Here is an 11,685-nt window from a genome sequence, read left to right on the forward strand (position 1 = left end):
GAGAATTTGACCACTGAAACACCAAAGCCCTCCTTGACTGCTTCATAGTGTCCTCTAATTGACTTTTTTTCGTAAAGAGAAAAGGATAGTAAATTTTCCCTATGTTTCCCTCATAAAGATATTTTACTGTCTTTCTGGATTTGTTATCTGAAAATGCCCTTAGTATTCTAATATTCTTTGGCCCAGTGTCCCTATAGTGGATGTTTATCTAAACAGACGAGTAGTGCAGAAACTAATGAGGAAAGAGTTCTGAGAAGAATGGGTTTGTCACAACTGAGAAATATTGCTGAAGGACATTATGGTCATCAAATTTGAGTGCTTTACTTATGAATTGCTTGAATCCAAAATATAGACTGAGTGCTGGGTTCCTGTATACTTGCTTCCTTCTTTATAACCCTCTTTTCTTTTCCTAAAGCTATCTCAGCTAGGATGTTCTCTTTAGAAATAGAAATCTTAAATGTTGCATGAAAATGGTATTGGATTCTCAGTATAGAAATTCTCTTTCTCACTGAATCAGTTGTTTACTGCATTTGTTGATGTCAAAGTCACTCCCTGATCCTTCAAATGAGGAAAAAAAAGAGTCTGAACTTCATATTAAGATTCCTGCAGTTTACCAGACTGAAGTGAGAATACAAGTTTGATTTCTCCTGAGAAGTGTCAGGGCCCTGACCCTTCCAGGACATTCACTTTTTTCCTCTATCATCCTTTAACTTAACAAGCCCTCAGAGATTGGGAGAACATAGATCAGTTAGGCTAATTAGCAGCTCTGAGTTGCATTCTCAATACCATTCGACAATAAATGACTAGCCTCTGTCTCCAGCCATTCAGAGTGCCCATCCCAGTCCAGCAGGCTTCATATGTGTGTATCTTCTTCCCAGAATCATCATCCACATCAGGACATGCAGCCTGAGTCTGTTTTCCTGCCAGTCCTGAGGAAGGAGCCTCAGCCCTCATCATCCACCAGGCAGGGGAGGAGCAACAGATTCACACTCCTTGGCCATGCCCCAGCGGAGACACCATGAAACCCAGTGAGTGCTGAGGGAGATAGGAATGCAGCAGGGACTGTCAAGAGCATTGTTTTTTATCATCAAGACCAACAGCACAATTGGGATAGTCAGGATGGAGGACCCAGAATAAAATATTTCAGCTAAGTGGCTTATGAAGTTTATGTTCTTAGTACTGTGGGTATCTGAGGACTTTGTTCAGACTTCTGCTCTTCTCTAAGACAATTTCTAGCTTCCATAGGCATTGCCAACACAGAGCAGGAAATAAGTCCCTCTAAACTGTCCCCTAACCCAAAACCCTTTGCTGTCGAGTTGATTCTGACTTATAGCGACCCTAAAGGACAGGCTAGAACTGCCTCTTAGGGTTTCCAAGGAGCTCCTAGTGGATTTGAAAAGCTGAACTTTTGGTTAGCAGCCATAACTCTTAACTACTATGCCACCAGGGTTGTTGTTCTGCCTTGAAGCCATCAGTGACAGGAGGATGTCCCCTCAAGCTACTACGGGATGCTTAGTAATACTGGGCTGCTCAGCAGCAGGAGGACCTGCGGGTGGTTTGGCAGGGAGCAGGCTGGCAGCGGGCAGCCAGCAGCGTGGGGCCTGCGCAGATATGGGCTGGCAGCAGGTGGAGGCCCCGCAGCAGGGCCAGCAGACCACAGCCGTGTGGGATGTGGGGCAGCAGGTGCTGGGCCAGCAGCAGGTGCTGGGCCAGGAGCAGGTGCTGGGCCAGCAGCAGGTGCTGGGCCAGCAACAGCTTTCCTGCAGGCAGCATGGGTCACAGCAGATGGGACTGTGGCAGGACTCACAGATGGTGTGTGTGCAGCGTGGCACACAGGTCTTCGGGTGGCACACAGTGGTCTGGCAGGACACGGGCTGGCAGCAGCAGGGGTCTTGGCAGCAGGAGGACTGGAAGCAGCCTCCCCTGAAGTTCAGGGAGGAGAAGGCAGAGCCATAACAGGAGATGGTCATGGTGGTGTGTGGGGCTGGTCTGGGTGGGGCTGCTGAGGGCAGGTGGGTTTTCTCAAGGGTAAATAGCTTCCTCTCCCTCTGGGACCTTTGTACACCCTGACCAGGTGCTGATAACCTCCAGGACACAAGGTCATTTCCCTGTTTATGTTTATTTGTTCTGAAATGACACTGTCAGTTTATTAAGTTCTCCAGACATTTTTAGGCACACAGGTACTCATAAAAGACCATTAGTTTTCCTTATTAATGAATACTCATTATATTTTCCAATTTATGGTTCAAATATGAAGTTAATGACCCTAAATGATCATGAAGTTGAGAATTATGATAATGATGATGATGATGACAATAACTATAGTATCCCCAATCTGTATTGAAGGTTTCCTGGTGCCAAGCTCTGACCTATGTGCTATGTAACTTTTTTCATTTCATCTGCACAATCATCCCCAAGATATAGGTGCAAAGATTATTATTATTTTATACATGAGGAATGTAGCACAGCAACTTTATGTATTTTAATCAATTTTTGGTGTAGAAAGGGGTGAATCCAGGTTTGAATCTGGGCATTGAGATTCCATTCACAGGATGCCATAGTTAGTTGTGGATCAGACCACAGTGATCCATAGGGTTTTCACTGGCTAATTTTTTAATCCTCCACTGAAACTTGCTCAATATCATAGCAACACACAAGCCTCCACCCAGTGACGAGTTGTTGATGTGCATGAGGTGCATTGGCTGAGAATCAACCCCGTCTTCTGCATGAAAAGTAAAAATTCTAACCACTGAACAACCACTGCCTCTTATAACTAGGCCAAAAACCCAACCCATTGCTATCAAGTTGATTCCAACTCATAGTGACACTATAGGATGGACTACAACTGTCCCATAGGGTTTCCAAGTCTGTAATCTTTATAGAAGCAGACTGCCTCATCATTCTCCTGTGGAGTGGCTGGTGGGTTTAAACTGCCGACTTTTGCTTAGCAGCCAAGTGCTTAACCACTACAATACCAGGGCTCCTTATCACTGGGCACCTACCCAATATTCTAACCTGTCATCCCAATGCTATTTCTCCTCCTTAGTCACCCCAGGTAAAGTGCTCTGAGGAAAAATGATCAAGTCTCACTCTTTTTTACTTCCCTAGAGCCTACACCAACTTGGTACAGCACAGGCCACCAAAACAAAATCTCTCTGTTACATATTTTTCATTATTGTTTTTAGTTCCCAGGAACAAAGAATAATCACTGTGGCTTACACACACTGGGTGCTTTTCTGCCTGTGCTTTCCTCCCATCCCAGGATGTCCAGTAGGACTGGAGAGATGAATGGGACTCAGTTGTTTCCCTCTAGGCTCTCTGCATGGATCACAAGGAAAGAGAAATGGAAGGTTAGAGTATTGGCTAAGTGCCTGTGAATGGAGTCTCACTGCTTGGATAAATAAATAAGATAAAGCAGGGCTTGTGTATGTCTATATCATGAATTTTCTATGCTACCTATCATTTTCCATTTAATAGGATTGACATTATATTTAATAATTGGCTAGATTTTCATAAAAATGGAAACAGAAAAAGAAGAGGGAGAAAGAGAAGGGGAAGAAGAATCTTATTATGTGGACTGAGAGAGACATGGTTTAGGATCTCCATTTATTCATGCTTGAGTTTCTTGACATAAAATAGGCTTTAACCTCTCTATCATATAATTGAGAATAAAGTGACTGAATCTTTCATGGCATTGTATTTCATCAATAAACCAGCTACTCTGATAATGGTTCCAACTCTTGTTAGAAAACCATGATTGAATATTAAGAGCCTAAATTCCAGTGGATGAAAGATATGGGACTCTGACCTTGTTCCCAGGCTCTATCCCCTCCACCACAGCTGAATGAGTGTTTTTCTTGTTGCACCTGCTTGTTCAGTATAGTAAACAGAGGCAGAAGCATCAGTTCCTCCTCTTGGGATTTGATGAGTTCATCAGGAATATGTTTAATGAGGCCATGGTTTATAGGAGTCTTTGTGGCATGGATATTGTGACCACTGTGTTTTCCATGACTAGAAATTCATTTTACAGCCCATTTTGGAAATTTTGGTTATGGAAATATTATTCCCTATAGAAATGGGGATTTTGTGTGGCGCTATCATGGAATGATGAGTATTACTACCCACAGTTCAGGGATATTTGTCATTCTATACCTTGTGGCACAGTGGTTATGCACTTGGCTGCTAACGAAAGGTTGGTGATTCCAACCCACTAGCTGCTCTGTGGAAGAAACTTGTAGTAGTCTGCTTTCATAAACATTACAGCTTTGAAAACCATATGGAGTGGTTATACTCTGTCCTATAGGGTCACTATGAGTTGGAATTGACTCAACAGCAAGGGGTTATGTCTTGACAATAAGAACATGTAGTTGACTTTCTATTGGGAAAACAAATGTTGACTATTAATAGAGAAATTGAACACACATTGTCACAACTCAAACAACTATCAGTCATTCATATATCTTACAGAAATTCTCATTTGTGTGAATGGAGAGAGGCATAAGAATTTTCATAGGATTGTCCTAATAAGAAATTGAAAAATAAAATGAAGTTCATCCCCTAGTTTGTACTATGTATTATTTAAACTAGATTTAACCAGATGAATGTACTTCACAGAGAGACTTAAATACAATGTTGTAGTAAATGATATTTCAAAGACAACATGCATAGTATGATACTATTTAGGTAAGTTTTTAAGAAAACTCTTTATGGATATATAAACAAATGCTAACATTATGGAAACATTTTCAGGTAAATATTCCCCCTAAATTCATGTCAGTGGTTGCCTTGGGGGACGGATGTTCCAGAGAATGAGATCAGCAGGGATAGGCGGAAACTTAAATGTTAATGGGGGATATTTTAAATCTCTATGAAGTATGAGTTCTGAAGTAAATATTATTAAACATTTACATATTTAATAGGGGCAGTGGGTATTAGTGATAATAATAATAGCTAACCTTAATGGAGCATTTACTAACGGCATGAGAATACTCTAAGACAGTGATTCACACTTGCTGTACTTTGGGATCACCAAGGGCCTCGTGTATTGGGATTCTGATTTAACTGGTTCTAGGCTGTGGCTAGAGCATCTGCATATTTTAAGAGATCCATAGGTAATTAAAATTATCAATCAGAATTGATTTCTGCTACACACACACACATACACATAAACCACTACAAGTTTCTGCCAAATTGACTTCAACTCATGGTGACTCCATGTGTGTCAGAGTAGAAGTATGCCATAGGGTTTTCAATGGCTGATTTTTTAGAAGTAAAATTGAATTTTATTCTGAGGCACCTCTGGAAAGATTAGAATCTCCAACCTCTCAATTAGCAGCTGAGAGTATTAACCTTTTGCACCATCCACTAACATACGTATATCATTTAATGTAATTTCTTACAACCCTGCCTGTAAGGTAGGTTCCATTTTTTTCTCTATTTTATGACTGAAGAAACTGCCCAAGTGTTCGTGATATTATTCTTTACTCTTTTTTCTTCTGCATTTTCCCTGAATTCTATCACATTTTTACTTGCCAAGAGAGTTGAAGACCTGTGTCACATTCAGAGATCTGAATTCAGAATTGCAATCCCTCTACCAGGAAGGATTAACTTGGAAAGCTGTGAACTAGGCATGAGATGGCTGGGTTTCAGATAGGCTTTGGATCTCTGCTGGTCCTGAATTCCTCAGCAGTAAATATACCGGGTTAGATTTGATGAAAAAAACAAGTACTTTAAATGTTTAAGATTAGAAACATAATTAAGCACTTTTATCAAACCTCTAAAAATGGTGACAACAAGAGCAAAGAGTGGCCTCAAAGATGAGATGTTTTCCTGAGATTGTGTAGAGATAATACAAATAACCCTGAATAAGATGAAAAATGAAATGAAAGAGTGTTCATTAACAGTTAATTACTGTTTAATCATTGACAGGGGAGTTGCACTGAATGTCATTTTGAATCAGCAATGTGATATATTTTTGTGCATTTATCAAAAACATATTTGTCAAAACTGAAGGTCACTAAAGCCAAAGGTTAGAATTTATAGTTGAAAAGATTTTTCAGTGACAACCCACACATTTGAGTGAGCATTTACTTCCAAGAAGGATGTATGTCAGCATAGAAAACAATGACAAAAACTCATGAAAAATAAAATGCTTCTAATAAAATGCATATGAAAACATTACTTGATTCAGAAAGTTTCCGGGTGGTGAAAATGGTTAAGCACTCCGCTGCTAACCAAAAGGTTGATGGTTCAACCTCCAGGGGACTCCACAGGACAAAGACCTGGCAATCTGCTCTTGTAATGCTTACAGCCTAGGAAACCTTATGGGCAGTTCTACTTTGTCATATGAGGTTTCTATGAGTCAAATTCCACTTGAAGGCACCTAACAGCAAAAACTAATTGAAAGCTTGGTAGTTTGAACCCACCCAGCACACCTTGGAATGAGAGATCTAGTGATGTCCTTCTGTAAAGATTATAGCCAAGAAAAGCCTATGGAGATTTCTTAATCCCATCTGTAACACATGGGATTGTGATGAGTTGGAATTGATTCCAGGGCAACTGGTTTGGTTTTTGGTGTATCTGATTAAGAACATTTGTTTTTCATTTGCTGTTGTTGATGTTGGGTGCCATCTGTTTTGAGTATGTTTCGACTCAGTGACCCTATTTACAACACAAGAAAACACTCCTGGTCCTGAACTATCCTCACAATAGTTGTTACCCTTAAGCCCATTTTTGCAGCCACTGTGTCATTCCATCTCCTTGAGGGTCTTCCTCTTGTTTGCTGAGCCTGTACTTGACCAAGCATGATGTCCTTCTCAAGGGACTGGTCCCTCCTGATAACATGTTCAAAATATGTTAAACAAAGTTTCTCTGTCCTTGTTTCTAAGGGACATTCTGGCTGCTCTTCTTTCAGGATAGACTTGTTCTTCTTCTGGCAGTCCATGATATATTCAATATTCTTCTCCAATATCACAATTCAAGGCATCAATTCTTCTTAGTTCTTCCTTACTCATTGTCCAGCTTTCACATGCATACGAGGCCATTAAAAACACCATGGTCTGGGTTAGGCACACCTTAGTCTTCAAGGTGATATCCTTGCTTCTTTAACGCTTTAAAGAGGTCTTTTGCAGCAGATTTGCCTACTACAATGTGTCGTTTATTTCTTAACTGCTGCTTCCATGGGTGGGGATTGTGGATCCAAATAAAACAAAATCCTTGACAACTTCAATCTTTTATCCATTTATCATGATGTTGCTTATTGGTACAGTTATGAGGATTTTTGTTTTCTTTATGTTGACGTGTAATCCATACTAAAGGCTGTAGTCTTTGATCTTATCAGTAAGAGCTTCAAGTCCCTTCCACTTCCAGCAAGCAAGATTGTGTCCTCTGCTTATCGCGGGGTGTTAATGAGTCTTCCTGCAATCCTGATGCCATGTTCTTCTTCATATAGTCCAGCTTCTTGGATTATTTGCCCAGCATACAGACTAAGTATGGTGAAAGGATACAACCCTGACACACACCTTTACTGACTTTAAACCAGGAAGTATCCCCTTGTTCTGTTTGAACGACCACCTCTTGGTCTGAGAACAGGTTCTTCATGTGCACAATTAAGTGTTCTGAAATTCCCATTCTTCACAAAGTTATCCATAATTTGTTATGATCCACAGGCAAATGTCTTTCTGGTATTATCAGCTTTCAGCCATGATCCATCTGACATCTGCAATGATATCCCTGGTTCCCCATCCTCTGCTGAATCTGGCTTGAATTTCTGGCAGTTCCCTATCTATGTATTGCTACAACCACTTTTGAATGATCTGCAGCATAATCTTTCTTGTGTGTGATATTAATGATATAGTTCAATAATTTCCACATTCTTTAAGATCACCTTTCTTTGGAAAAGGTAGAAATATGATATCTTCCAGTCAGTTGGCCAGTTAGCTGTCTTCCAAATTTCTTGGCATAGATAAGTGAGCACCTCCAGTGTTACATCTATTTGTTGAAACATCTCAGTTGGTATTCTGTCAATTCCTGGAGCATTAATTTTCACCAATGCCTTCAGTGAAGCTTGGACCTCTACTTTCAGTACCATTGGTTCTTGATCGTATACTACCTCTTGAAATGGTTGAATGTCTATCAATTCTTTTTGGTATAGTGACTCTGTGTACTCCTTCCATCTTCTTTTGATGCTTCCTGTGTTGTTTAATATTTTCCCCATAGAATCCTTCAATATTGTAACTTGAGGCTTGAATTTTTTTTTCCAGTTAGAGAAATATTGAGTGTGTTCTCCCCTTTTGGTTTTCTGTCTCCAGATCCTTGCACATTTCATTATAATACTTAGTCTTCTTGATCTACCCTTTGAAATCTTCTCTTCAGCTCTTTTATTTCATCATTTCTTCCTTTTGCTTTAGATACTTGATGTTCAAGAGCAACATTCAGAGTCCCTTATGATGTCCATTTTGGTATTTTCTTTGTTTCCTGTCTTTTTATGACCTCTTGCTTTCTTCATGTATGATGTCCTTGATGTCATTCCACAACTAGTCTGATCTTCGATCATTACTGTTCGATGCGTTAAATCTATTCTTGAAGTAGTCTCTAAATTCAAGTGAAATATACTCAAGATAGTACTTTGGTTCTCGTGAACTTGTTCTAATTTTCTTCAACTTCAACTGCAACTTGCATAGAAGTAATTGATGGTCTGGTCCACAATTATTAATGGATATTTGTAGCTGTTTCTTCTCTTTTTGAGTCATGCCATATCAACAAATGAAAGTCCCAAAACCTTGACTCCATCCACATCATGAAGGTTGACTGTCCACCAAGGGTAACCCTACTGGTATTTGAAATACTGGTGGTAAAGCTTCCAGTATCACAGCTACATGAAAGCCACCATAGTACAACAAATGGACAGACACATAGTGTGGTTTTAATTTACAGTTCAGCTTATGTGGTTCTAGTTGTTGTGAACACTTGGCAAAATTAGAATGGATGCCCTCACTCCCCCAAATTTGGTTCGAATGGTGAGACTAATGAGGCCACACTCACATGTACACCAAGAGAATATGAAAAGGTTTATCACTCATATAAAGAGTCTACCTAGGGAGACCAGGGCAGGCTTCCATGCTGGTCCAAATGTGGCTTAAGACAGCAAAGGAAGTACCTCACTGGAATTTTTATTGTGGTTAGGGGTGGATCTGGACTGAGGGTTCTAACATATCAGCAGGGCCTTGCCCAGTTTGAATTTACTGCCAGGGCCAAAAGGGGGAGCACCTGGGCTGTCTTATCAGTTTTCCCAGAGGTGAGGCAGAAGGCAGGAAGAGGGTGAGGTTTAAGAACAGTCAAACATCCAAAAAAAATGGAGGCAGATGTTTTATTACACAGCTCTTATAGGGTGTTTATAAACAGTCTGAATCAAAGGAATTTATTGCATTGCCTTTTGAAAAATAAAATACATTTTACAGTTGATTAAAACTATTTGTTTAACTGTTTAACAAACAAGCAAACAAACAAAAAAACTAAAGCCAGTGCCCTTGAGTGGATTCTGACTCTCAGAAACCCTGTAGGAAGAGTAGAACTGTCCCACCGTGTTTCCAACGCTGTGATATTTACTGAAGCAGACTGCCAGATCTTTCTCCTGCAGAGTGGCTGGTTCAAAAGGTGGACATTTAGGTGACCAGGAGAGTGCTTACCATGGCACCACCAGGGCTCCTTTAAAAAAAGTTCAAACCAGGTTTGAAGGCACTCAAAACATGACTGGGTAAGAGCCGCCTCCTCAAAGTAGAGTCGACCTTAATGACATGAATGGAGTCAAGTTTTTGGGACCTACATCTCATGATGTGGTATGACTCAAAATGAGCAGAAATAGCTGCAAACATCCATTAATAATTGGTATGTGGAATGTACGAAGTATGAATCTAGGAAAATTGGAAATCATCAAAAATGAAATGGAATGCATAAACATCGATATCCTAGGCATTAGTGAACTGAAATGGACTGGTATTGGCCATTTTGAATCAGACAATCATATGGTCTACTATGCCAGGAATGACAACTTGAGGAATGGTGTAGCATTCATCTTCGAAAAACATTTCAAGATCTATCCTGAAATACAATGCTTTCAGTGTTAGGATAATATCCATAGCTACAAGCAAGACCAGTTAATACAACTATTATTAAAATTTACACACCAAACACTAAGGCCAAAGATGAGGAAACTGAGGGTTTTTACTAACTTCTGAAGTTTGAAATTGATCAAACATGCAGTCAGGATGCATTCATAATTCCTAGTGATTGGAATGCAAAAGTTGATAACAAAGAAGGATCGTCTAGTTGGAAAATATGGTCTTAGTGATAGAAATAACCATGCAGATTGCATGATAGAATTTTGTGAGAACAATGACTTCATTGCAAATACCTTGTTTAAACAACATAAACAGTGACTATACACATGGACCTTGCAAAATGGAATACAAAGGAATGATATCGGCTACGTCTGTGGAGAGAGACAATGGAAAAGCTCAATATCATCAGTCAGAACAAGGCCAGGGACCAACTGTGGAACATATCATCAATAGCTCATATGCAAATTCAAGTTGAAACAAAAATACTAGAACAAGTTCATGAGAGCTAAAGTAAGACCTTGAGTGTTTCCCAGGTGAATTTAGAGACCACCTCAAGAATAAATTTGATGCATTGAACACTAATGACCAAAGATCAGAGGAGTTGTAGAATGACTTCAAGGATATCACACATGAGGAAAGCAAGAGGTCATTAAAAAGACAGGAAAGAAAGAAAACCTAAAAAGGATGTCAGAAGAGACACTGAAACTTGCTCTTCAAGGTCAACTAGCTAAAGCAAATGGAAGAAATGATGAAGTAAAAGAGCTGACCAGAAAACTGTACAGGGCAGTTCGAGAAGACAAAGTAAAGTATTATAATGACATGTGCAAAGACCTGAAGATAGAAAACCAAAAGGGAAGAACATGTTTCACATTTCTCAAGCTTAAAGAACTGAAGAAAAAATTCAAGCCTTGAGTTGCAATATTGAAAGATTCTACTGGGAAAATATTAAACGACATGGAAAGCATCAAAAGATGATGGAAGGAATACCCACAGTGACTATACCAAAAAGAATTGGTTGACATTCAACCATTTCGGGAGGTAGCATGCGATCAGGAACTGATTGTACCTAAGGAAGAGGCCCAAGGTGTACTGAAGGCATTGGCAAAAATCAAGGCCCCAGGAATTGATGGAATTCCAATTGAGATATTTCAACAAACAGATGCAGCACCTGACGTGCTCACTTATCTATGCCAAGAAATTTGGAAGATAGCTACCTGGCCAACTGACTGGAAGAGATCCATATTTATGCCTATTCCCAAGAAAGGTGATCAAATCAAATGTGGAAAGTGTCAAACAATATCATTAATATCACACCCAAGTAAAATTTTGCTGAAGATCATCCAAAAGTGGTTGCAGCAGTACATCGACACGGAACTGCTAGAAATTCAAGCCAAAATCAGAAGGGGCCATGGAACCAGGGATATCATTGCAGATGTCAGATGAATGTTGGCTGAAAGCATATAATACCAGAAAGATGTTTACCTGTGTTTTATTGACTATGCAAAGGCATTTGACCGTGTGGATCATAACAAACTATAGATAATATTTTGAAGAATGGGAATTCCAG

The 11,685-nt window shown here is 39.8% G+C and overlaps 1 pseudogene; it reads right to left on the bottom strand.

Moving 5' to 3' along the window:
- Positions 1-1,530: 1,530 nt before the first annotated feature.
- Positions 1,531-1,970, bottom strand: LOC101351155 (keratin-associated protein 2-1-like; annotated as a pseudogene).
- Between the last annotated feature and the right edge of the window lie 9,715 nt (positions 1,971-11,685).

Source organism: Trichechus manatus, unplaced genomic scaffold (genome assembly GCF_000243295.1).
Source record: "Trichechus manatus latirostris isolate Lorelei unplaced genomic scaffold, TriManLat1.0 scaffold00057, whole genome shotgun sequence".
Taxonomy (NCBI): domain Eukaryota; kingdom Metazoa; phylum Chordata; class Mammalia; order Sirenia; family Trichechidae; genus Trichechus; species Trichechus manatus.